The 25,548-nt window shown below is 40.6% G+C and overlaps 2 long non-coding RNA genes across 8 annotated transcripts in view; both read right to left on the minus strand.

Annotated features, from left to right (window-relative positions):
* Nucleotides 1-25,548, minus strand: part of LOC135253450 (uncharacterized) — a 345,328-nt gene that overhangs the window by 101,828 nt on the left and 217,952 nt on the right. The gene's annotated exons all lie outside the window — the stretch shown is intronic.
* On the minus strand, nt 3,469-10,946 carry LOC135253430 (uncharacterized). Of its 7 annotated transcripts, none has more exons than XR_010329607.1 (7): nt 9,597-10,946; nt 8,551-8,711; nt 7,474-7,661; nt 5,368-5,555; nt 5,092-5,240; nt 4,944-5,004; nt 3,469-3,736 (listed from the first exon to the last, which is right to left on the minus strand). It is a non-coding gene; the product is annotated as an uncharacterized LOC135253430 (long non-coding RNA). The 7 variants fall into 7 exon arrangements; XR_010329609.1 differs by lacking the exon at nt 3,469-3,736 and having other exon boundaries at nt 4,942-5,004; nt 9,597-9,630; nt 10,489-10,946; XR_010329606.1 differs by lacking the exon at nt 3,469-3,736 and having other exon boundaries at nt 4,942-5,004; nt 10,489-10,946.

Raw genomic sequence — 25,548 nt, forward strand, 5'->3', positions numbered from 1 at the left:
TACAGTTTCATTTATCAAATATTCTATCACTCTTTTAACCATTAATCATGAATTATGAGCAAGGTATTTTCCATGTAACTATAGCAAATAATTTTTTAAACCATGAACTCAATATAAATACATGGCAATAAACCTTTAACAATCAAGTAAATCATTAGTTGATTGTAAAATCATTTAAATTCATGTGAACTAACCCTCTTGCACTGTCATGCACAATAGAAGATATGGCTACATCATATACCCAAATGTAGCGCACTTGCTAAGCGCTAGTGCATGGTTTCTAACAGTACTGCATTAGCTAACTTCATTTAAGTGCATAGGCTCAACTAATAGCCACCTTGAACGAGCTATAGCCTACTTAAAATTAACACAAGGTTATTACATGGCACATTCATACACGTTACATAGCACATTCATACACGTATGATACAATAACAGTGCCATTCACGCTTTCAAACAGCAACATTCAACTTTATATGAGAGAAACTCAATAGCTATACATACCACGTGTGGCTAATGCTATTTTCAAGCATACACAGAGTCAATAGCACACGTGTTGCTGCTACAGTTACGATACTTTAGCAAATTTAACATTTAACTTACCAAGATCCCAAGGAAAGAGATTGAAGTGTGCGATCTGGAAAATATTTGGTCCGTGGGTCATTTACGGAGCTACTCTTTAGGTTTACTGCTTAAATTAACGATTATGATTTTTTACTTCTAATCGTCTTTTTTTATCTCCCGTTCTCCCCTCTTGCTGTGCGACAAACAGTCTCAACCAAGTCCCTGGGAGTGGGCGGGGCTAACTATTTTCCAGAATGATCTTAAGACATTACTGCCTGTTACAGCCAATAAAACTAACTAGACAATTCCTGCAGAAATTGTGAAGTGTGGTTGCCGCCAACGCAAAGTGGACTTTGTGCTGAACGGAGCGAACAGTTTCTGTAGTATAAGCAGAGACAGAGTGTGGTATACATGCTATAACATCACGGCAACGAGTTGATATGCAACACGCATATTCAGAGCTAAATGAACCTTATCAATACTGAGATCAGTGTTTTACGCACAGTATGCTGTGACGAGGACGGCGAATCACAAAGCTAGTGGCAGTAAGAGGGTCTAGAAAACCCTATATGTACACTGCGCCACCGCACCATTTTAAAATCAAGACAGGGCTAGGAGATTAATTGATGATTGATGGTGTTAAGTTAGTCAGCTCATTTGTACCATTCAAATAAAAACATTTAACTGGGCTGCAATCAGAGTTTAATCTTTTACCTTAGATACCAACTCATAGACAGAGGTAGCTATATACGTGTTAGCGACCCAAATTTCTAAGAAAGAAAATGAGGCGAAATGTGTTAAAATAGTTGCATACGGCTTCTGTGAATAAGCATCGGCTGTAGCCAGTACTAGTAACTTCTGTTATACGAGGGTGCATGAACAACGAGCGAGTTGTGTACTGTAGCAAATGCGTGGGTGAGAAAGCGTTGCTTTCACTAGCTGAATGCGTAATGCAGTTATAAAGAGACCAAAGTTTCCAACTCGCTGGAACATAAAACGGTATTACAAAAGTCAAAATTGACATATTATAATTGTTAGAAAGCTTATTCTCTCACCTATTAGATCGACGATGTGTAGATAAAGGCAGTTTGTACTACAAACTTACAGAGCACTCAATGCAGTATGTGTGGTATTACAAGCTGACGTCTTTTTCTGGAGTAAGACCGGACCTGAAGCTGCTGCACACGTTTTGTTGACGGCGCTGTTGCACTTTTTAGTAAAGTCTGGCTTGTTCGAAAATTCGTTTATTCGGTAGCTGAGAGCATAAGCTTTCTAACCAGGTATAACAGCACGTCTATTTTTGTTTTTTTAATATCGTTTTTTTAGGTCAACCGAAAGCTATGTCATCATGTCATAGAACGTATTCGCTCTTTGTTAGCACTAGCATGCAAATACGCAAAGTCTGGCTTGTTTGAAAATTCGTTTATTCAGTAGCTGAGAGCATAAGCTTTCTAACCAGGTATAACAGCACGTATATTGTTGGTTTTTTTAAACCTTTTTTTTTAGGTCAACCGAAAGTGCTCTCATTATCGCATTAAAGCCGTTCACTGTTTGTTAGCACTAGCATTCTAAGACGCTGCATGTGACGAAACGTCGTCAACGAATTAGCGTAATGTCTCGTGAAATACTATTATTATTGAGAACTTCTGGTTATGCCTAAGCCATATGTTTGTTGATATACCTAGCTGACAGCGTTTTCATTTGTAATTTTTCATTTTGAATATCGTTCTTTCACTTCCGCAATCAGCTATTTCCTATCCTGCCTGCTGAGACCGTAGAGCTGACCGCATCACGTGTGCAAAGCCGACCAATGCTGTAACTTCACCGTTCGCATATGAATGACGTCACCTTCTCCATTCATCTCTATGGGGAAAAATTGGGCATAAAAATTAATATTTCTCAAAAACCGTGCAGCGAAACTTTCCACAAAGTAATAGCACACGATTCCCAAAGAAGCCGGTCATTTTGACATATGGCACGTGTATGTGGTGTGAAAACTGGGAGGAGTAGGTCCAAAAATGGGTGGAAAGAATAAAATATATGAATAATAATATGTGCATTAATAGTGTAGTTGCTCAAGGCAACCACACTAATAAATAATATGTGCAATACTAACAGTGTGCTTGCCTAAGGCAACCACACTAATAATAATAAATATGTGCGATAATAATAGTGTAGTTGCCTGAGGCAACCACACTAATAATAATACATATGTGCGATAATAATAGTGTAGTTGCCTGAGGCAACCACACTAATTAGGGATGCAAAACAAGTCCTCCTAACAAGTTAGGTAGGGGGCCTCCTTTTCTTAAAGCTACAGGACTCTTTTAAAACGTTGCTATTTTTCCAACGGGTTACATGATGTTTCGGCTAAAGTGGGTGATTAGGAAAACAATACTGTCGACTCGGCAAATACTCCTCAATAAGGACTTTCAAGTAGGCCATCTGACTAGTTGCAATGGCAGGAGCACAAACAATTTCAACTTTTTGCCTTAGCAGCAACACATTCACATTCACATTACAGGCATTTAGCAGACGCTCTTATCCAGAGCGACTTACACAACTTTTACATAGCATTATACATTGTATCCATTTATACAGCTGGATATATACTGAAGCAATTTCGGTTAAGTACCTTGCTCAAGGGTACAACGGCAGTGTCCTACCCGGGAATCGAACCTGCGACCTTCGGTCTAGTTCCCTACCCACTGTGCTACACTCCGTGCTACACAAATTGCCAAACTTCATTTTCAACTGGTTTTTAAATTGTCCCCAATCAAGAGAGGCAGAAGTCTAAGGAAACACCAATTCTGGACAGCATGTCCACTCAATTTCTCACTTCCTGGATTCATTTCGCATGGCTTATTGCTGGCGTCATCGCCGAGGTACCTGAAGTGATTAAGCTGTCCATTCAGTTCTCTATACGTGAAGAATTTCTGATTTGTGACAAAATGACTTAGGTATAGAGCGAAGTCATATGCGACGATACCCTCAAATAAGTCATGGCCCAGACAAGGAGGCAGACCAAGTTGGCACACATGGAAGTGGGTTAATTTGATAAATTTGGAATCAAATCAAATTTAATTCCCAGTGACAGTTTTTGATGTACTTACGTTATGCTGCATGCTCTGCTGCATGCTGTCTTTGTATGATGCAATTGTTTTCTTTTCACCTGTTGTGAAGGGAGATGTCAAAACTTGAGCATGGCCAACAGTACATAATAGAGCCCGACCGATGCCAGATTTTTGGGTCCGGTGCCAATCCCGATTTTGGAGAGTCCTAGCCCACGGATTACCGATGTTTTGACCGATATTTGGTCAAAAAGTGCAACATTTTCAAATCAATTAGAAAAACTTATATTTTATTAAAGTTTCTATATTTAAGAACATTTAACTTATAAGCAAACAAAAAAAAATTAAAATAAACACACAAAACTTTTTAGATAAAAAAAGTAAAAGATGATATTAAATTAAATATATATATTAACACTATATTTAAGTGTGTGAAATCAAAATAACTCCACACCTTGCTTTTACTCCTTTCTTTTCCAACATCTATAAAAAAATTTATGTAAAAAATCCACTCTCTCTCACGGTCAGAGATATCCAATGATACCAGCTTTTCGTCCAATTTAAGAAGTAAATGACACTGACTGATATCATGCACTGCTTGAAAATCCTCAATAATAGACTGTATGACTGATGCTGGCAGTAAAAGTTTTGCCTGCAACTTTAAATAAAAGAAAGCCAAATTGTTCAAGAAAAGGGATTCATCTGCTCTCTCTGGCAGCACCGCTGCTTGGTCTCCCTCGTTATCATCACTTACGTTACGTCGTCAGTCAAATCCCCCTCCAACACTGAAACCCTCAATTGTCATTGTGCGTATCGTCCTTCAGTTACAGGCCAAGTGATACTGAAGATGTACTGAAAATTAGAAATAAAGGAAGAGACGACTGAAAACGTTCTCCCACACTGACGAAATGGACAAGAAACGGCCCTGCCCTCTCCGATATGAGATTTCAAATGAGAGTTTAAACTGGATAAATCATTGCATCTAACATTGCAAAATTCTACATGACAAGATACACACTCGATTGCAGTTACCTGTGCTCTCCTCTTATCTTTATGCTCTCGATATACATGACATTCCAACTGCGTCATGTTTCTGAACAAACGGGTGCAATCAAAAAAGGCGCATTTAAACAACGCGGTTGGAAGACTCGCATGTACTTTCATATGCCTAACAAACGCATACTTCGTTAAGCATTGGTGACCACAATACTGACATGTAAACATGCTTTCATACTAAGCTATCGCTGGTGAATGATTGGCCGTTATGATACTAACTAGTTTGATGAATTCGAAACGCACGTAGCCTACCTGCGCAATCCGGCGACACTCTAGCCAGCTGCAACAAAAAATACTCAAAGTACAGGGTTGCCTTGGAAAAGAACAAGAAAATTTATGTGAAATACAGATCAACGTATTCTGTTGGAAATCAAAAACGAACAAATTGTGATGCAATTACCTGGGGTACCTGGAACGTTTCTGGCCATTTTTGCTTTACTGGTGGCCGTATGGAATGTGATGGTGAAGGGCTACTGGATCTCAAGGAGCTTGACAGTGATGAACTGCCATCTGGGGACTGGAGTAGGGGGGTAGCACAACTTATAGCATCTGGCAATGAAAACAAAAATCTATCATTATGCATATTGACTAAAATTGCGCCATAATTAATTAGATAAAACAATAAGCTTTTTAATACACTCTTTAATTTGGTAGTGAAGTAGTAAATATACAGTACCTGCTCATTTCCATGCATTTAAATGTTTTCTGCACTGGATTGGTCGATTAACCTCTGCAATTTCCTGTTCTCTTATGTACTGCAAGTCATCTTTGCTTTCCACTCCCTGGTGTAAGATCGTTTCTTCTGGCACACTTGGCAGGACAGAAATGACTGCGTCCTTGATGCTCTCACTTATATCAGACATTCTGAAGGAAAGGAGTGGCTATTAGAGACAGACCAAACATGTTGTACACAGGCAAAGGGTAATAGTCAAGCAGGCTTGCATGTTCGAGGCAGAAATAATTTGAAATGGGGTTCTCTGAGCCCATCTTTAGGCAGTAAATCCCCTGATCAAAAAGGAAATCAGACTGGCATTTCTCTGTGACAAAGTAAACACAACTGTTGCAAACAAGAATCAGTTCTATCTTGCCAAAGACTAGTCCCTCATCATTCTTCTCAAAGACAACACACGTGGCTTTTTTTGTAGCTTGTGCCTTTAACGGTGACATTGTGTACAGCCACAGAGCTACGTAGCTGGAGGCCTAAATAATCAACAGATCACAAATTCTTGAAGTTGTGTAATTTGCGAGCACACTGTTTAAAATGTGTGTGTGTTTACTCTCAAACCTAAGGGTCCAAGAGCGAATAAGAGGCCCAAAGCAAAGTATCAGTTCAGGATAGTCACGTATATGATGATTGTAACCCACCTAAAGGGTCACTTAGCAGTATCCCTTTTCCAGTTTCAAACATGTATTTTTATGATTAATATTATTATTATTGTTGTTATTATTATTTCTTAGTATCTATTCTCAGTACATTAATTATATTTTCTTATTTTATTCCTACTAAGACTATCAAACGAGCTTCCCTGTCCATAAGAATTAGGCGGTGAAAATAACTACAATGCGCTCTGACGCGTGACTAGATGACACACTCGCTCGCAATAACGCATTAGCTATGACACAGCCTCGTTATTTCTTATTATATTTTCTCAGTAAGTTAAATTAATTCTATTTTCTTATTGTATTTTCTTATATGTATGAGCTTTCGTGCAGGTTACCCGCGCTAACTATTGGTTGATTCAGTTCTCCAACAGCAATCCTTCTCTCATGTTATCACGACAAAGCTAGATAACATGGCTTAAAATTATTCATGTTCGAAGTGTTTTATCTGCTTTTTTACTGTCTGGTTAGCTTGCTACGATGACGCGTGACAAGATGACACTCGCTTTCAATCACGCCTTGGCTATTTACAAAACATCATATAGTAGCTAATATCATTATCTCAGATAAAAAAAAAACAAAAAAAAAAACAAATGTGTGACACATTCAACCACCATTTTATTTTGGCTGGTTATTTATTTGAGAATACAGCGATGCCCTGAAGTAGACGCTGTATGGCTCACTTCAGTCAAAACTGTAGCTTCCCTAAAGTGACAATATGTAGCTAGCTCGCTCCGTTTGATAATGGATTGCTAACATAAGTGACCTATAAGAGCATTCATTATAAATATTTCACTTTAAAAATTCTAACATACCTTTATTGCTGCAACCGAATCTGTGCAGACAAGTCTTGCAGTGGAGAATATTGGATGAGGCACGAGTAACAAACGTCTTATTAGAGAAGTAGCGCGTCAGCTGCTGCAGTTCACACTTGTATTAGAGCTCCCTCTACTGGATAATTGTAGTAAATAGCAATTACAACGTTCAAGCAGACAAGTACAGATAAATAATCATCGTTTTTTTTTGTTTATTATATAATATATATTAATATATTATAGATATATCGGTCAGGCTCTAGTACATAATCTGCAGAAATGGGTGCTTTTACTGAAGTTTTCACTAAAGCCACTCTGTGATCCCATATTATCTCCAGCTATGGCACACAATGTACCTCGGTACACATGTCCATCAGGTTAGACTATACCATTTAAATCAAAGTAGCGGATTTACTGCCTTCTGGGGACTGGAGTAGGGGGGTAGCACAACTTATAGCATCTGGCAATGAAAACAAAAATCTATCATTATGCATATTGACTAAAATTGCGCCATAATTAATTAGATAAAACAATACGCTTTTTAATACACTCTTTAATTTGGTAGTGAAGTAGTAAATATACAGTACCTGCTCATTTCCATGCATTTAAATGTTTTCTGCACTGGATTGGTCGATTAACCTCGGCAATTTCCTGTTCTCTTATGTACTGCAAGTCATCTTTGCTTTCCACTCCCTGGTGTAAGATCGTTTCTTCTGGCACACTTGGCAGGACAGAAATGACTGCGTCCTTGATGCTCTCACTTATATCAGACATTCTGAAGGAAAGGAGTGGCTATTAGAGACAGACCAAACATGTTGTACACAGGCAAAGGGTAATAGTCAAGCAGGCTTGCATGTTCGAGGCAGAAATAATTTGAAATGGGGTTCTCTGAGCCCATCTTTAGGCAGTAAATCCCCTGATCAAAAAGGAAATCAGACTGGCATTTCTCTGTGACAAAGTAAACACAACTGTTGCAAACAAGAATCAGTTCTATCTTGCCAAAGACTAGTCCCTCATCATTCTTCTCAAAGACAACACACGTGGCTTTTTTTATAGCTTGTGTCTTTAACGGTGACATTGTGTACAGCCACAGAGCTACGTAGCTGGAGGCCTAAATAATCAACAGATCACAAATTCTTGAAGTTGTGTAATTTGCGAGCACACTGTTTAAAATGTGTGTGTGTTTAATCTCAAACCTAAGGGTCCAAGAGCGAATAAGAGGCCCAAAGCAAAGTATCAGTTCAGGACAGTCACGTATATGATGATTGTAACCCACCTAAAGGGTCACTTAGCAGTAGGTAAATATTTTCAGGTTAAAGCTAGGTTCGTAAGGAGAGGTTATGAATGAAGAGATGGACACAATGAACAACCGGAGCCAGAAAGTAAGTGCAAAATGGTTAGAACTGTATTAAAGAAAACGTAATGACAATATGTAAAGCTTATCACATTCAAACACATTAATTTGTCTTCATATCAATGTCCTGAGCGTTGTAACTGTATTCACTGTCCATTCAGTTCTGAATGTCTTCTGTTCAGTCTGGTTCAGTTCAATTGGTCAAGTTCAATTTAGTTAGTTTCAAGTCAGTTTTGTTGGTTGGGTGCACCCTTTTTACAAAAAATAAAGTATCAAATAAAATTGTGTAATTTCTCAATCACAATCCTACCACACCAGAGTGGGGTTGGGAGAAACAAGGGGTATCAGGGGGTTCTTCCTCAATGGATGAAGATGAATCAAGTTGATCAAGCTGGTCGGCTCGCCATCTCCCTCGTCAGGGAGAGAATCCTAGGTTCACAGGTTTCTTCTCAGGTATCCAAAAAACCCAGCCTGTATGACAACAACAACTGAATTCTTTTCTCAATCTTAGTTTTTTTCTTTAAGGCATCATTGTAACCTCAAAAGTGTAAAAGTGTTACTAATAAAGCAAACAGTACACTTTATAAATGTTCAACTGTACAGTTTCATTTTATCAAATATTCTATCACTCTTTTAACCATTAATCATGAATTATGAGCAAGGTATTTTCCATGTAACTATAGCAAATAATTTTTTGAACCATGAACTCAATATAAATACATGGCAATAAACCTTTAACAATCAAGTAAATCATTAGTTGATTGTAAAATCATTTAAATGCATGTGAACTAACCCTCTTGCACTGTCATGCACAATAGAAGATATGGCTACACCATATACCCAAATGTAGCGCACTTGCTAAGCGCTAGTGCATGGTTTCTAACAGTACTGCAGTAGCTAACTTCATTTAAGTGCATAGGCTCAACTAATAGCCACCTTGAACGAGCTATAGCCTACATAAATTAACACAAGGTTATAACAAGGCACATTCATACACATGTTACATAGCACATTCATACACGTATGATACAATAACAGTGCCATTCACGCTTTCAAATAGCAACATTCAACTTTATATGAGAGAAACTCAATAGCTATACATACCACGTGTGGCTAATGCTATTTTCAAGGAAACACGGAGTTAATAACACACGTGTTGCTGCTACAATGGCGATATTTTAGCTAAATTTCAAATTTAAACTCGCTGAAATCCCAAAGGAAGAAACTGAAGTGTGCAAACTGAAAAATATTAAACGCCACGTGTGGCTAATGCTATTTTCAAGGAAACACAGAGTCAATAGCACACGTGTTGCTGCTACAGTTACGATACTTTAGCAAATTTAACATTTAACTTACCAAGATCCCAAGGAAAGAGATTGAAGTGTGCGATCTGGAAAATATTTGGTCCGTGGGTCATTTAGGGAGCTACTCTTTAGGTTTACTGCTTAAATTAACGATTATGATTTTTTACTTCTAATCGTCTTTTTCTTTCTCCCGTTCTCCCCTCTTGCTGTGCGACAAACAGTCTCAACCAAGTCCCTGGGAGTGGGCGGGGCTAACTATTTTCCAGAATGATCTTAAGACATTACTGCCTGTTACAGCCAATAAAACTAATTAGGGATTCAAAACAAGTCCTCCTAACAAGTTAGGTAGGGAGCCTCCCTTTTCTTAAAGCTACAGGACTCTTTTAAAACGTTGCTATTTTTCCAACGGGTTACATGATGTTTCGGCTTAAGTGGGTGATTAGGAAAACAATACTGTCGACTCGGCAAATACTCCTCAATAAGGACTTTCAAGTAGGCCATCTGACTAGTTGCAATGGCAGGAGCACAAACAATTTCAACTTTTTGCCTTAGCAGCAACACAAATTGCCAAACTTCATTTTCAACTGGATTTAAAATTCTGTCCCCAATCAAGAGAGGCAGAAGTCTAAGGAAACACCAATTCTGGACAGCATGTCCACTCAATTTCTCACTTCCTGGATTCATTTCGCATGGCTTATTGCTGGCGTCATCGCCGAGGTACCTGAAGTGATTAAGCTGTCCATTCAGTTCTCTATACGTGAAGAATTTCTGATTTGTGACAAAATGACTTAGGTATAGAGCGAAGTCATATGCGACGATACCCTCAAATAAGTCATGGCCCAGACAAGGAGGCAGACCAAGTTGGCACACATGGAAGTGGGTTAATTTGATAAATTTGGAATCAAATCAAATTTAATTCCCAGTGACAGTTTTGATGTACTTACGTTATGCTGCATGCTGTGCTGCACGCTGTCTTTGTATGATGCAATTGTTTTCTTTTCACCTGTTGTGAAGGGAGATGGCAAAAATTGAGCATGGCCAACAGTACATAATAGAGCCCGACCGATGCCAGATTTTTGGGTCCGGTGCCAATCCCGATTTTGGAGAGTCCTAGCCCACCGATTACCGATGTTTTGACCGATATTTTGTCAAAAAGTGCAACATTGTCAAATCAATTTGAAAAACTTATTTTATTAAAGTTTCTATATTTAAGAACATTTAACTTACAAGCAAACAAAAAAAATTAAAATAAACACACAAAACTTTTTAAATAAAAAAGTAAAAGATGATATTAAATTAAATATATATATTAACACTATATTTAAGTGTGTGAAATCAAAATAACTCCACACCTTGCTTTTACTCCTTTCTTTTCCAACATCTATAAAACAATTAATGTAAAAAATCCCTTTTCCAGTTTCAAACATGTATTTTTATGATTATTATTATTATTGTTGTTATTATTAATTTGTTATTATTATTTCTTAGTATCTATTCTCAGTACATTAATTATATTTTCTTATTTTATTCCTACTAAGACTATCAAACGAGCTTCCCTGTCCATAAGAATTAGACGGTGAAAATAACTACAATGCGCTCTGACGCGTGACTAGATGACACACTCGCTCGCAATAACGCATTAGCTATGACACAGCCTCGTTATTTCTTATTATATTTTCTCAGTAAGTTAAATTAATTAGTGTGGTTGCCTCAGGCGTTTTTCCAAGACCCTCTGAAGTGGCCAGCTAGCTTTATGATTCGCCTTCACTCGTCACAGCATACCGTGAGTAAATCGCTGATCTCAAGTATTGATGAAGGGTTAATTTAGCTCTGAATACGTGTGTTGCAAATGAACTCGTTGCCGTGATGTTATATCATGTATACCATACTATGTCTCTGCTCATGCTACAGAAACTGTTCGCTCCGTTCAGCACAAAGTTGACTTTGCGTTGGCGGCAACCACACATCACAATTTCTGCAGGAATTGTCTAGTTAGTGTGGTTGCCTTAGGGCAACTACACTATTATTATCGCACATATTTAGTGTGGTTGCCTTAGGGCAACTACACTATTATTATCGCACATATTTAGTGTGGTTGCCTTAGGGCAACTACACTATTATTATTGCACATATTTATTAGTGTGGTTGCCTTAGGGCAACTACACTATTATTATTGCACATATTATTAGTGTGGTTGCCTTAGGGCAACTACACTATTATTATTGCACATATTATTATTATTATTATTTTTTATTATTTATTCCGCCCATTTTTTGGACCGCTACTCCTCCCAGAGTTTTTGCACCACATACACGTGCAATATGTCAAATCGAGCGGCTTGATCGGGAATGGTGTGCTATTACTTTGTGGAAAGATTGGTTGCACGGTTTTTGAAAAATTTGAATTTTTGTGGGCAATTTTTCCCATAGAGAATGAATGGCGGAATGTTCACCTTTGTGATGTCACAATGCTCTGTCTTCTCACCCTTGTGATGTCACAATGCCCTGTCTTCTGGCAGCAGTACTCTGGTCTTTCTCTAGATTTGAACATACTGCCATTCATCTCTATGGGGAAAAATTGCCCACAAATTGTGCAATGCCTCATTGGACATGGTAGAGAGTCCTTTGTCCATTGGTGGAGATCAGCCTCGCCCCCCTTCCTGATTGGTCCGTATGTTTGATGATATTCATACTTTTGAACCGTTGTCATAGAGAACTATGGGTCCGTCATTGGACTCAGTAAAGACACCTAGCAACCGCCTAGAACTCCATAGCAACCCCTAGCAACACACCTAGCAACCCCTAAAACACCCTAGCAACGCCTAGAACTCCATAGCAACCACCTAAACCACAACACCTAGCAAACCGCCTAGAACTCCATAGCAACCACCTAGCAACACCTAGCAACCACTTAGAATACCTTACAACAACCCCTAGCAAACACCCTAGAAACCACCTAGAACTCCATAGCAACCACCTAGCACACCCTCAAGCCAACCAACCTAGCCAAACCCTAGCACACCCTAGCAACCGCCTAAACTCCATAGCAACCACTAGCAACACCTAGAACCCCTAGAATCCATAGCAACCACCTAGCAACACCACTAGCAACCGCCTAGAACTCATAGCAACCACCTAGCAACACACCTAGCAACCACACACCTAGCAACACTACAACACATAGAACTCCATAGCAACCACCTAGCACACCAGCAACCCCTAGAATCCATAGCAACACACCTAGCAACACTCTAGCAACCCTAGAACTACCTAGCACCCCTAGCAACACCCTAGCAACCACCTAGAACTCCATAGCAACACCTAGCAACCCTAGCAACCGCCTAGAAACTCCAGCACCACCTAGCAACACATAGCACACCTAGAACTCCAACACCACCTAGCAACACCTAGCAACCCTTAGAATAACCCTAGCAACACCACCTAGCAACACCCTAGCAACCACCTAGAACTCCATAGCAACACCTACCTAGTGCACAACACCTAGCAACCGCCTAGAACTCCATAGCAACCACCTAGCAACACCTAGCAACAGCCTAGAACTCCATAGCAACCACCTAGCAACACCCTAGCAACCCCTGACTCCATAGCAACACCTAGAACCGCAACACTACCCTACGCAAAACTCCTAGCAACCACCTAGAACCTAGCAACACTAGCAACACCTGAAACCATCAACGCTAGCAACACCCTAGCAACCGCCTAAACTCCATAGCAACCACCTAGCAACCTAGCAACCATCTAGCAATAACACCTAGCAACCTACCTAGCAACACTAGCAACACCCTAGCAACCACCTAGCAACACCCTAGCAACACCTCAGCAAACTCTAGCAACCCTAACTCCATAGCAACCACCTAGCAACACCATAGCAACGCTGAATCCTAGCAACCATCTAGCAAACCCTAGCACACCTGCAACCTGAACCATAGCAACACCTAGCAACACCTAGCAACGCCTAGAACTCCATAGCAACCACTAGCACACCTAGCAACCACTAGATCCTAGCAACCCCTAGCAACACCTAGCAACACCTAGACCCATAGCAACCACCTAGCAACACCTAGCAACCCTAGAACTCCATAGCAACCACCTAGACCCATCACCCCTAGCAACACCTAGCAACCCTAGAACTCCATAGCAACCACTAGCAACACCTAGCAACGACCTAGACCCATAGCAACACCTAGCAACACCATAGCAACCGCCTAGAACTCCATAGCAACCACCTAGCAACATCCTAGAACCACCTAGCAAAAAACCCTAGCAACCCTAGCAACCACTAGAACTCCATAGCAACCACCTAGCAACACACTAGCAACGGCCTAGAACTCCATAGCAACCACCTAGCAACACCATAGCAACCACCTAGAACTCCATAGCAACCACCTAGCAACATCCTAGCAACCACTTCGAATACCCTAGCAACCGCCTAGCAACACCCTAGCAACCACCTAGAACTCCATAGCAACCACCTAGCAACACCCTAGCAACCGCCTAGAACTCCATAGCAACCACCTAGCAACACCATAGCAACCGCCTAGAACTCCATAGCAACCACCTAGCAACACCCTAGCAACCACCTAGAACTCCATAGCAACCACCTAGCAACACCCTAGCAACCACCTAGAACTCCATAGCAACCACCTAGCAACACCATAGCAACCGCCTAGAACTCCATAGCAACCACCTAGCAACACCATAGCAACCGCCTAGAACTCCATAGCAACCACCTAGCAACATCCTAGCAACCACCTAGAACTCCATAGCAACCACCTAGCAACACCCTAACAACGGCCTAGAACTCCATAGCAACCACCGAGCAACACCCTGGCAACCACGTGGAACACCATAGCAACCACCTAGCAACCACCTAGAACTCCATAGCAACCACCTAGCAACACCCTAGCAACCACCTAGCAACACCATAGCGCCTAGAACTCCATGGCAACCACCTAGCAACACCCTAGCAACCACCTAGAACTCCATAGCAACCACCTAGCAACACCCTAGCAACGGCCTAGAACTCCATAGCAACCACCTAGCAACACCATAGCAACCGCCTAGAACTCAATAGCAACCACCTAGCAACACCCTAGCAACCGCCATGAACTCCATAGCAACCACCTAGCAACACCCTAGCAACCACCTGGAACACCATAGCAACCACCTAGCAACACCCTAGCAACCACCTAGCAACACCATAGCAACCGCCTAGAACTCCATAGCAACCACCTAGCAACCACCTAGAAACACCATAGCAACTGCCTAGAACTCCATAGCAACCACCTAGCAACATCCTAGCAACCACCTAGAACTCCATAGCAACCACCTAGCAACACCCTAGCAACGGCCTAGAACTCCATAGCAACCACCGAGCAACACCCTGGCAACCACGTGGAACACCATAGCAACCACCTAGCAACACCCATGCAACCAGCTGGAACACCATAACAACTGCCTAGCAACACCCTAGCAACCACCTATAACTCCATAGCAACCACCTAGCAACATCCTAGCAACAGACTGGAACACTATAACTGCCTAGCAACACCCTAGCAACCGCCTAGAACTCCATAGAACCACCTAGCAACACCGTAGCAACAGCCTCAAACTCCATAGCAACATCCTAGCAACACCCTTGACACCACCTAAAACACCAAAGTCACCACCAGAACATCATAGCAACTACCTTCCACTGTTCACTCTTTTCAGTAGAAAGTCGACTTTGCATTGGCGGCAACCACACTTCACAATTTCTGCAGGAATTGTCTAGTTAGTGTGGTTGCCTTAGGGCAACTACACTATTATTATTGCACATATTATTATTATTATTATTATTATTATTCTTTCCGCCTGTTTTTTGGACCGCTACTCCTCCCAGAGTTTTCGCACCACATACACGTGCAATATGTCAAATCGAGCGGCTTGATCGGGAATGGTGTGCTATTACTTTGTGGAAAGATTGGTTGCACGGTTTTTGAAAAATTTGAATTTTTGTAGGCAATTTTTCCCCATAGGGAATGAATGGCGGAATGTTCACCCTTGTGATGTCACAATGCTCTGTCTTCTCACCCTTGTGACGTCACAATGCCCTGTCTTCTAGCAGCAGTACTCTGGTCTCTCTCTAGATTTGAACATTCTGCCATTCATTTCTATGCGGAAAAATTGCCCTCAAATTGTACAATGCCTCATTGGACATGGTAGAGAGTCCTTTGTCCATTGGTGTAGATCAGCCTTGCCCCGCTTCCTGATTGGCCGATGTTTGATATTTCATAACTTTTGAACCGTTTGTCATAGAGAACAATGGGTCGCGTCATTGGACTCAGTAAAGACCTAGCAACAGCCTAGCAACACCCTAGCAACCGCCTATAACTCCATAGCAACCACCTAGCAACATCCTAGCAACCACTTAGAATACCCTAGCAACCCCCTAGCAACCAACTAGAACTCCATAGCAACCACCTAGCACACCTCACCCACCCTAGCAACCACCTAGCAACTACCATAGCAACCACCTAGAACCTAGCAACCACCTAGAACTCCATAGCAACCACCTAGCAAACCCTAGCAACCACCTGAACTCCATAGCAACCACCTAGCAACACCCTAGCAACCGCCTAGAACTCCATAGCAACCACCTAGCAACACCATAGCAACCGCCTAGAATACTCCATAGCAACACCTAGCAACACCCATAGCAACCGCCTAGAACTCCATAGCAACCACCTAGCAACACCCTAGCAACAAACACCCCATGCAACCACCTAGAACTCCATAGCAACCACCTAGCAACACCCTAGCAACGCCTAGAACTCCATAGCAACCACAGCAACCACCTAGCAACACCCTAGCAACCCCTAGAACCTCCACTAGCAACCACCTAGCAAAAACCCTAGCAACACTAGCCCTAGAACTCCATAGCAACCAGCAACCCTAGCAACCACCATAGCAACCCTGACCTAGCAACCTAGCACATAGCAACCACCTAGCAACACCCTAGCAACCCCTAGAACTCCATAGCAACCACCTAGCAACACCCTAGCAACCCAGACCTAGCACCACTACCACTAGCAACACCAAACCCTAGCAACATAGCACCCTAGCAAACCAGCACCTAGAACTCCATAGCAACCACCTAGCAACACCATAGCAACCCCTAGAACTCCATAGCAACCACCTAGCAACACCCTAGCAACCACCTAGAACTCCATAGCAACCACCTAGCAACACCCTAGCAACGACCTAGAACTCCATAGCAACCACCTAGCAACACCTAGCAACCGCACTAGAACTCCATAGCAACCACCTAGCAACACCCTAGCAACCACCTAGACTCCATACACCACCTAGCACACCTAGCACCGCCTAGAACCCATAGCAACCCCTAGCAACACCCTAGCAACCGCCTAGAACTCCATAGCAACCACCTAGCAACACCCTAGCAACCGCCTAGAACTCCATAGCAACCACCTAGCAACATCCCTAGACCAGCACCACCTAGAACTCCTAGCAACACCCTAGCAACCCCCTAGCAACCCTAGAACTCCATAGCACCACCTAGCAACACCTAGCAACCCCTAGAACTCCATAGCAACCACCTAGCAACACCATAGCAACCGCCTAGAACTAGCAACACCTAGCAAGCCTAGAACTCCATAGCAACCACCTAGCAACACCCTAGAAACCCGCCTAGAACTCCATAGCAACCACCTAGCAACACCATAGCAACCCCTAGAACCCATAGCAACCACCTAGCAACACCATAGCAACCACCTAGAACTCCATAGCAACCACCTAGCAACACCCTAGCAACCACCTAGAAACACCTAGCAACCCATAGAACCCATAGCAACCACCTAGAACACCCTAGCAAACCACCTAGAACTCCATAGTAACACCTAGCAACACCACATCAACTACCTAGCAACACCCTAGCAACCACCGAGAACACCCTAGCAACTGCATACAACACCATAGCAACCACCTAGCAACACACTAGCTTTTAATTTTTCATCTGATTTCAGGTCAAGAGCATGGTATCAGTTCAGGACACAATCCACTAACTGGCGGTAATCACAAATAAAAATGTTTATACTGAAAACATCATTATCTGTAGACTTTATAACTACACAATTCCTGCAGAAATTGTGAAGTGTGGTTGCCGCCAATGCAAAGTCGACTTTGTGCTGAACAGAGTGAACAGTGTCTGTAGTATGAGCAGAGAAAGAGTATTGTGTATGTGCTATAACATCATGACAACGAGTTGATTTGCGACACTTTTAAAAGCAAATTATAAGCTTTTTGTAAACACCTAGGGAAGACCGCGAATGCAATCATATGCCACAACAGATTTAAGGTGGACCGAAATTTTCGAATCAGGAGCATTTAACATTTCATTACCAAATTACAGATCGTTTTCACATTAGTGTTATCATTATCCACTCACTTGACAAGAGCAACGGATTGCAATGTTTGAACCATAGACTGTAGAAAAATAGATTTGAACTGAACGCTAACTGAACTGAATGCATGCATTTTTTAGAATAAGCAATCGGACCCAGGACCAGGGAATAGAATGCCGTATCAAAAAACATTTGATTGATATAATAAACCTGTGGCGCACTCTTCCAATGGCTGCGACTGGCGTAACTAAACTAGCCTAGATAGTTATAGTTGTGCTTTTATCTTAACTTGGCTAGGTAGATAGCAAAAATTATAATTGGATATAAGTCACCGTCCTTACCTTAGCTATCTATCGATACTTGATATACTACTAAGCTAGCTAGCTTGTGAAAATCCAGTCTCCCAAAGAGAGCGCGTATCATGGGGGTAGCTATGGTAACGGGGCACGATGGTTCGATGGTATTTTTATAGTGGGAAATTTAGGTTTAGAAAAATACGTTTTAAAGTACATTGAAATGACTGAAGAATAAAAAAATTATGCACATTTGTTTTGTTGTTGCCTAAAGACAACTGGGAAGTGTCACGTTCAACCACCATGGTACTCCTTTAAATAAAATAATCTCTTACATTTTTCCTGCAATGTACTCCATCACACAGAAGTGGAATATAGGCTACAGTCCACACAAAAGTGTCTCCAGTTAAAAATAAACACCGCGCCAGTCAAAACAAAATTGTGTCCAGTTAAAAATGAACACCGCGGAATCACCTTGACCTCTCATCAAAGTGCCGCAGTGTACTAAAGCTCTGAGAGTTGAATAGCACGTCACCAATTCACTTGGTATTCCAAGAGAGACGGTTAACTAGCGAAAGCCTGCGATCAAAATCTTCATACATTCATCTATTTTGCTCACATTTTGTATCGTCCTTTGGCAGAAGGTTTGGTAAGACTTTCGTTTTCATACATACATTTAATCTTGTCTAGGTAAGAAAGAGAAAAGACGGTAATGTTAGTTGGCCGACTCCCGGTTCTGCGTCAGCTAACACTAGCTAACCAGGTACATTATCCCTACCTATTACCTAGCTAGGTTAGCTAACGTGCCGGCTAACGGCGAACAATTGGACTGCACATCTAATTCATTAGTATTGTAGTGATTATAGATTTGTCCTTTGGCAGAAGGTTTGCTAAGACTTTCGTTTTCAGACAAAAAATGCTGTAGCGGTAGCTAGCTGTAAGTGCATATCAGCGTATATGACGAAGCGTGTTGATAAGCGTACCGATGGCTAGTCCTAGTCTACTGACACCACTATATAACGGAGGTTCAGAAAATGTAAGCCCATGTTTGGTTAATTTTATTATTATGCGAATTCCTTTAACTGAAGGTTTCTACGCCGGCGATCGTGACCACAACACATAGCTATTTTTGTGGATAAAATTACATTCCTTATTTTATTTTCTGTTAAATATATTTAATTAATATCCAGGGGACATAGCCAACTAGTATTTGCACGTTGCCTGACACGTGTAGCCCTACCTATTAGCTAGCTAGGTTAGCTAACGTTCCGGCTAACGGCGAACAGTTGGACTGAACAACTAATTCATTAGTATCGTAGTGATCAGAGATTTGTCCTTTGGCAGAAGGTTTGCTAATAAGACTTTTGTAGCGATGGCTGGCTGTAAGTGCATATCAGCGTATATGACGGGTGCTGTGTGCGTTGTGTTGATAGCGTACCGATGGCTAGCGCTAGAAGTCTACTTACACCACTATCACCGAGGTTCAGAAAATGTAAGCCCGTGTTTGGTTAATTTTATTATGCGAATTCATTTAACCGAAGAAACCTATGACGGCTATCGTGACCACGACATTTATTTTTTGTACAGCTATTTTTTGGGGATAAACTAGCATTCATTATTTTATTTTCTGTTAAAACATGTAATTAATATCCAGGGAGATAGCCAACTGCTTGCACGTTGCATGACATGTGTAGCCATTTACTAATATGATATGGAAAATGAAGCAAGTTGATGCTGAAAACTTTTGTGTAGGTAGGGCGGGCAACATGGAGCTTTAGAATGTCGCCAGCTGTGTATGCGCGTGAGCTCGACAATACATTTCTCACAGAAAAGGTCGTTCGTCGCCTTTTTCAGTTAATTACAGTGGTGATAGAAGTGACAAGTTAGCTTGTGTGCTACTGTGCTGTTAGCCTTTATTGATCGCCGCACAAGGTTAATGCGAAGTAGCTAGCACAATCGGACAGCACTAACCCCTGTACGGTAGGCTACTTGCTCAATCGAACGATAAATGTAAAAAACATTCGATCATAGTCAGCGACACCGACCTTTTGTCACACCCTCAGTAAACGGCAAAAGTCCCAGTAGAAGATTGAATTCAATCTTTTAAAGTTATATATTTTCTGAAACGTTATCGCTTGGCCACAATGAGTGAAACTGGGCGATCCGAAAGTATTTGCTGTGTGAATTACGTCAGAAGGATTCAGCCTTGTTGATTGCTACCTAAACTTCACAGTCCCGATCTTATCATTGATGGAATTTTGAAAGCGCGAGCTGAAAGGCCACAAAAAACAGCCAATATATCACATTAATATTCCATATATGTACAATTGCCGTCCACAATACGTTAATTTAAGGCTAAACTGGTATTTTAATCACAGTGCTTATGTTAATTTCCGGAAATACATTTTTCGATTGTCCTCTCTATTTCAGGTTGATATAGAAGATCTCCCTGTTTATTGACCCCACATTCCACAACTGTCTTGTTTCATCACAACAGGTCTGTACTTTGTGTAACGATTAGTTGCATTTAATTGTGGTAAGTATATCAAGAATATTTAGATCAGAAGGGGACTGAAGGTGTGATTGTGATTAGAGGACAATAGTTGTTGCAGAGTACTGCTCCAGTTTTTTTTTTTCCAGAGTTGGCTGGCCATTCAGAGAAGGACTACAGTTGGCGCAGAAAGAGTGTTCCAGTTCTGCCCTCTACAGTTCGGTAGAGGCGCGGTTACAGGTAGGCTATGTAATTAGTATTATACGGACTTTCAACTGGGAAAATTATTATCTGTAAGGAATAAACCACGACGGGCTGTCCCCTTATTGTAAAATAATGTACGACGGGGTGGTACCACCGAAGTAGGCTACGTTATTTTCCGATAACGGGGCAGCCCGGAGGGGTTTATTGCACATATACAATGGGTTACCAACAATGACTATACATGGTTACTTGAGTATTTATAGATTTTTATCGACTTAAGCACCGTTGTTAAAAAAACCTCTGGTCGTTAATTCTATAAAAACAACGATTCTGTCAAGAAAAACTAGTTCCTTCTCGTTTTATACCATACAATTAGCAGCAATTTTGGTCATTTTTGTTGTAACAATAATTCAAATTCTACAGAGCAAAATTGCAGTTTTAACTGCTTTAGAATGCTGTATTTTGTAGCACATTGATTTTAGAACTGTTAAAAGGCCGATGTGTCCCTTTACTGAGAATTAATGCCCACCCTTGCACCAATCAGAATAGAGTATTCTGCCAATCCGTTGTATAAATATAATTAAGAGATTCACTATATTAGATTCGTTGAATTATTTTAAAGGGGAATGTCACCCATTTTAAGAATTCAATATGTTCTTACTGTGCCCCAGGGCTGTTCAGGAGTTACTGGAGAAGGACTACAGTTGGTGCAGAAAGAGTGTTCCAGTTCTGCCCTCTACAGTTCGGTGGAGGCGTGGTTGCAGGTTAGTATTATACAGTCACCATTTTAGCTGTGTCAACTGGGGAAATTATTATCTGTAAGGAGTAAACCACGACGGTAATACATAAATTTAGCGAAAATTAAGGCCCTTAAAAAGCATTAAAACCTTCTAATCGCCATTTTATGAGGTATTCAATTTTGCAGCTATTTTCAATGTGAATATTTTTCACTATTTGTCCAAAGAGTTTGTATGCTAAAAGTTTTGAATTTATGCAAGGAATAAACCACGATGGGCTGTCCTGTTATTCGAAAATAATGTAGGCCTGCGATGGGGTTGGTGATGTGGCCGAGGCAAAGCCGATGAGGGGTTTATTCCACTTATATAACGGGTTACCCACAATGACTATATGGTTACTTTTATATTTATTGATTTTTACCGACTTGATCAGCTGAAACTGAAATATTTTTCAGCGGCCTTTTGGGCATATTACTTTACTGTTGTCGAGCAAACTCTTGTTGGTAGTTCTATATGGACCGTTGATATGCAAAAACACTGGTGCATTGGTAGTTCTATTTGCACCGTTGTTAAGCAAAAACCTCTGGTTGCCATCTTCTTGATTTATACCATACAATTAGCACCATTTTTTGTCATTTTTGCCATTGCATTATTTAAAAGAACTGCATAACTCCATAACTCAATCAGATTCACCTCCCTGTTTTGCTTTTTAAAATAACGTGGTCATGCAGTGTAGACATAGTGTCTTTCTAAGACCCTCTGAAACCGGGTTTCAATGCCAGCTAGCTTTATGATAGGTTCACCGTCACTTGTCACCTAGCCAATATTAAAATTTAGCTGGGTTTTAGGTCAAAATGGTCTCACAGCATTCTTGTTATCGCAGCTAAAACAATGGTTACTACAAACGCAATCATTTACAAAGATACGGAATAAAATGCGTCCTGTAGCCAGGAGTTAAATATGGAACGCCTATTCTACTGTCCAAATAAGGGATGATTCAGTATTTTGTGAGATAGTTGGTGACCCTAAATGAAGCCACCAAGAACCATGATTCAACGTTGCCATCAATTGTGAAATTGGACACTGAAAAGGGGTGGGGATGTAACAACAATTCAAAATAGAAAGAATAATATTTCTGTCCAACCTGCTTTAGAATGCTGGATTATGCTGCACATTGATTTTTAGAACTGTTAAAATGCAGTGAGCTGGTGCAAACTGAAAAATTGTTGGAAATGCAAAGCAACTGAATTTGGGCACATGCCATTATTCTTGATAGGTATTTGTAAGGAGGGAGCCCCCACCCCCACAGCTCACTGTTTGTTTCCTATATTACCATTATCCAATTTGAAAGTTTACACAAGTACATATAGTGAAATTCTGAGTTCTGAAATGAATTATTTCATAAGACACTGTGTGTGTGTGGCTTTATCAGTTGTAATTGTAATATAGGCCTAAGAGTGTCCTTCTAATGGCTGAGTTGCCATTCACTGCTGTAGAGCCCCACCTGTCCAATAACATGCTGACGATGTGATTCCCAGCAATGTTTTGTGTGAAAATGTTGTATGGCCTCATTTGTTAGTCCAAATGCAATGGAAAGTGAATGGGAGAGAGAGCAAAGCATGCAAAGACCGCAGAGATTTTTGTTAATGACCGTGTTGTGTGTGTGTGAGCGTGTTATTGTTATTACTTTTAATAAACCTTGCCTTTGGGTTAGTCACTCAATTTATTCTCTTGAGCTTTTGTTCCCTCCCAGCCCCATCTGAATTCTGTTGAATTGATACAGTGGTCCATAGAAGTTATCGCAAACTAAGAATGTTTAGTTTTGCACTCTCATAATAAATGTATAGTAAATGTAAGTTAAAGGTGTGTCGCTGAGGTAACCGGTGCAGTCACGCAGTGTAGACATAGCATTTTTCCAAGACCCTCTGAACATGCCAGCTAGCTTTATGATTTTAGGTCAGAATGGTCTCACGGCATGCTTGTTATCCCGGCTAGCTAGCCAGCTAACTACAGAATTGTAATCAAAACAGCAGTTATTTTAAACGCAATCCTTCAGAAAGATATGGATGAAAACGTGTCCCGTAGCCATGAGTTAAATATGGAACGCCTGTTCTACTGTCCAAGCAAGGGACGGTTCCATATTTTGCGGGATGATTGGCAACCCGAAATAAAGCTAGCAGCAGTAAATAGAAATGTGATTCAACGTTGCCATTTTTGAAATTGGTCATTGAAAACGGGAGGGGATGTAAAAACATTTGAAATTCTAAAGAGAAAAGTTGCTGTTTTAACTGCTTTAGAATGCTGTATTTTGTAGTGCATTCATTTTAGAACTGTTAAAAGGCTGAGGTGTACCTTTACTGAGAATTAATGCCCACCTGTGGACCAATCAGAATAGAGTATTCAGCCAAGCCGTTGTATAAATATAATTAAGAGATTCACTATATTAGATTCATTGAATTATTTCAAAGAGGAATGTAACCCAATTTAAGAATTCACATATGTTCTTACTGTGCCCCAGGCCAGTTCAGGAGTTATTGGAGAAGGACTACAGTTGGTGCAGAAAGAGTGTTCCAGTTCTGCCCTCTACAGTTCGGTAAAGGCGTGGTTACAGGTATGTAACTAGTATTATACAGAAGTCAGCATTTGAGCTGTTTCAACTGGGAAAATTATTATCTGTAAGGAATTAACCACGATGGGCTGCCCCATTATTGTAAAATAATGTACGATGGGGTGATACCACTGAAGTAGGCTACATTATTTCCGATAACAGGACAGCCCGGAGGGGGTTATTCCACTTATACAATGGGTTACCAACAATGACTATATATGGTTACTTTAGTATTTATTGATTTCACCTGAAATTGAAATATTCTTCCACGGCCGTTTGGGCATATTATTTTACCATTGTTAATACAAAAACTCTGGTTGGTAGTCCTATTTGCACCGTTGTTAAGCAAAAAGCTCTGGTTGTTAATTCCATGAAACCAATGATTCTATCAAAAAAAAAAAGTTCCTTCTTGTTTTATATTATACAATCAGCACCAATTTTGGTCATTTTTGTCATTACATTATTTAAGAAAACTACATAAACCATAACTCAAAACCATAAGTCAATCAAATTAATCTCCCTAGCTCTGTCTTGTTTTCTAAAATGGCGCGGTCACGTAGTGTAGACATAGCATTTTTCCAAGACTCTCTGAACATGCCAGCTAGCTTTATGATAGGTTCGCCGTCACTCATCACCTAGCCAATATTAAAATTCTGGGTTTTAGGAATTTAACATGTTTCTGGTTAAATTAATCAAAAGCCGTTATAAATTACTGCAAACAGTATAACAGCACTCCCTCTCATATGATATTGCTTAAATAAAATGAGGAAGAGAAACATTTCCCCGTTTTGGGGAGTTGTGTGTGTGGCGGGGTTTTGTACGTGCGCGCGACTGTGTTCAACACATAAACGAACCTAGAAAAATAAACTCCTCACTGACAAGCGTGAGGCACTCATTGTAGTATAACTACCTTCGAAATAAGCAGTATGTCGGATATGAAAAAGAAAGCTTTCTTTATAATGAAAAACAGTTGGCGTACATTTTATATTTACAAACAATAAACTAGCGCTAGGCTATGCACTTGGTATTTACGTCTCAGTCGCATATGAAATCAAAACAAAAAAACGGTCACACTTTCTTTCTGCCGCAAGGAATTCTGGTACTTGCAGTTTTTCAACCATTCGTTTTCCAATACAACAGAAAAATGCATCTCTAATCAATATCAATCAAACGTAATACAAATGAATGTATTTCTATTTAACTTAACTGTAAATAATATAGATATACTTTTAACAGCTTTCAGTGAATT

Source organism: Anguilla rostrata, chromosome 4 (assembly GCF_018555375.3).
Source record: "Anguilla rostrata isolate EN2019 chromosome 4, ASM1855537v3, whole genome shotgun sequence".
Taxonomy (NCBI): Eukaryota; Metazoa; Chordata; class Actinopteri; order Anguilliformes; family Anguillidae; genus Anguilla; species Anguilla rostrata.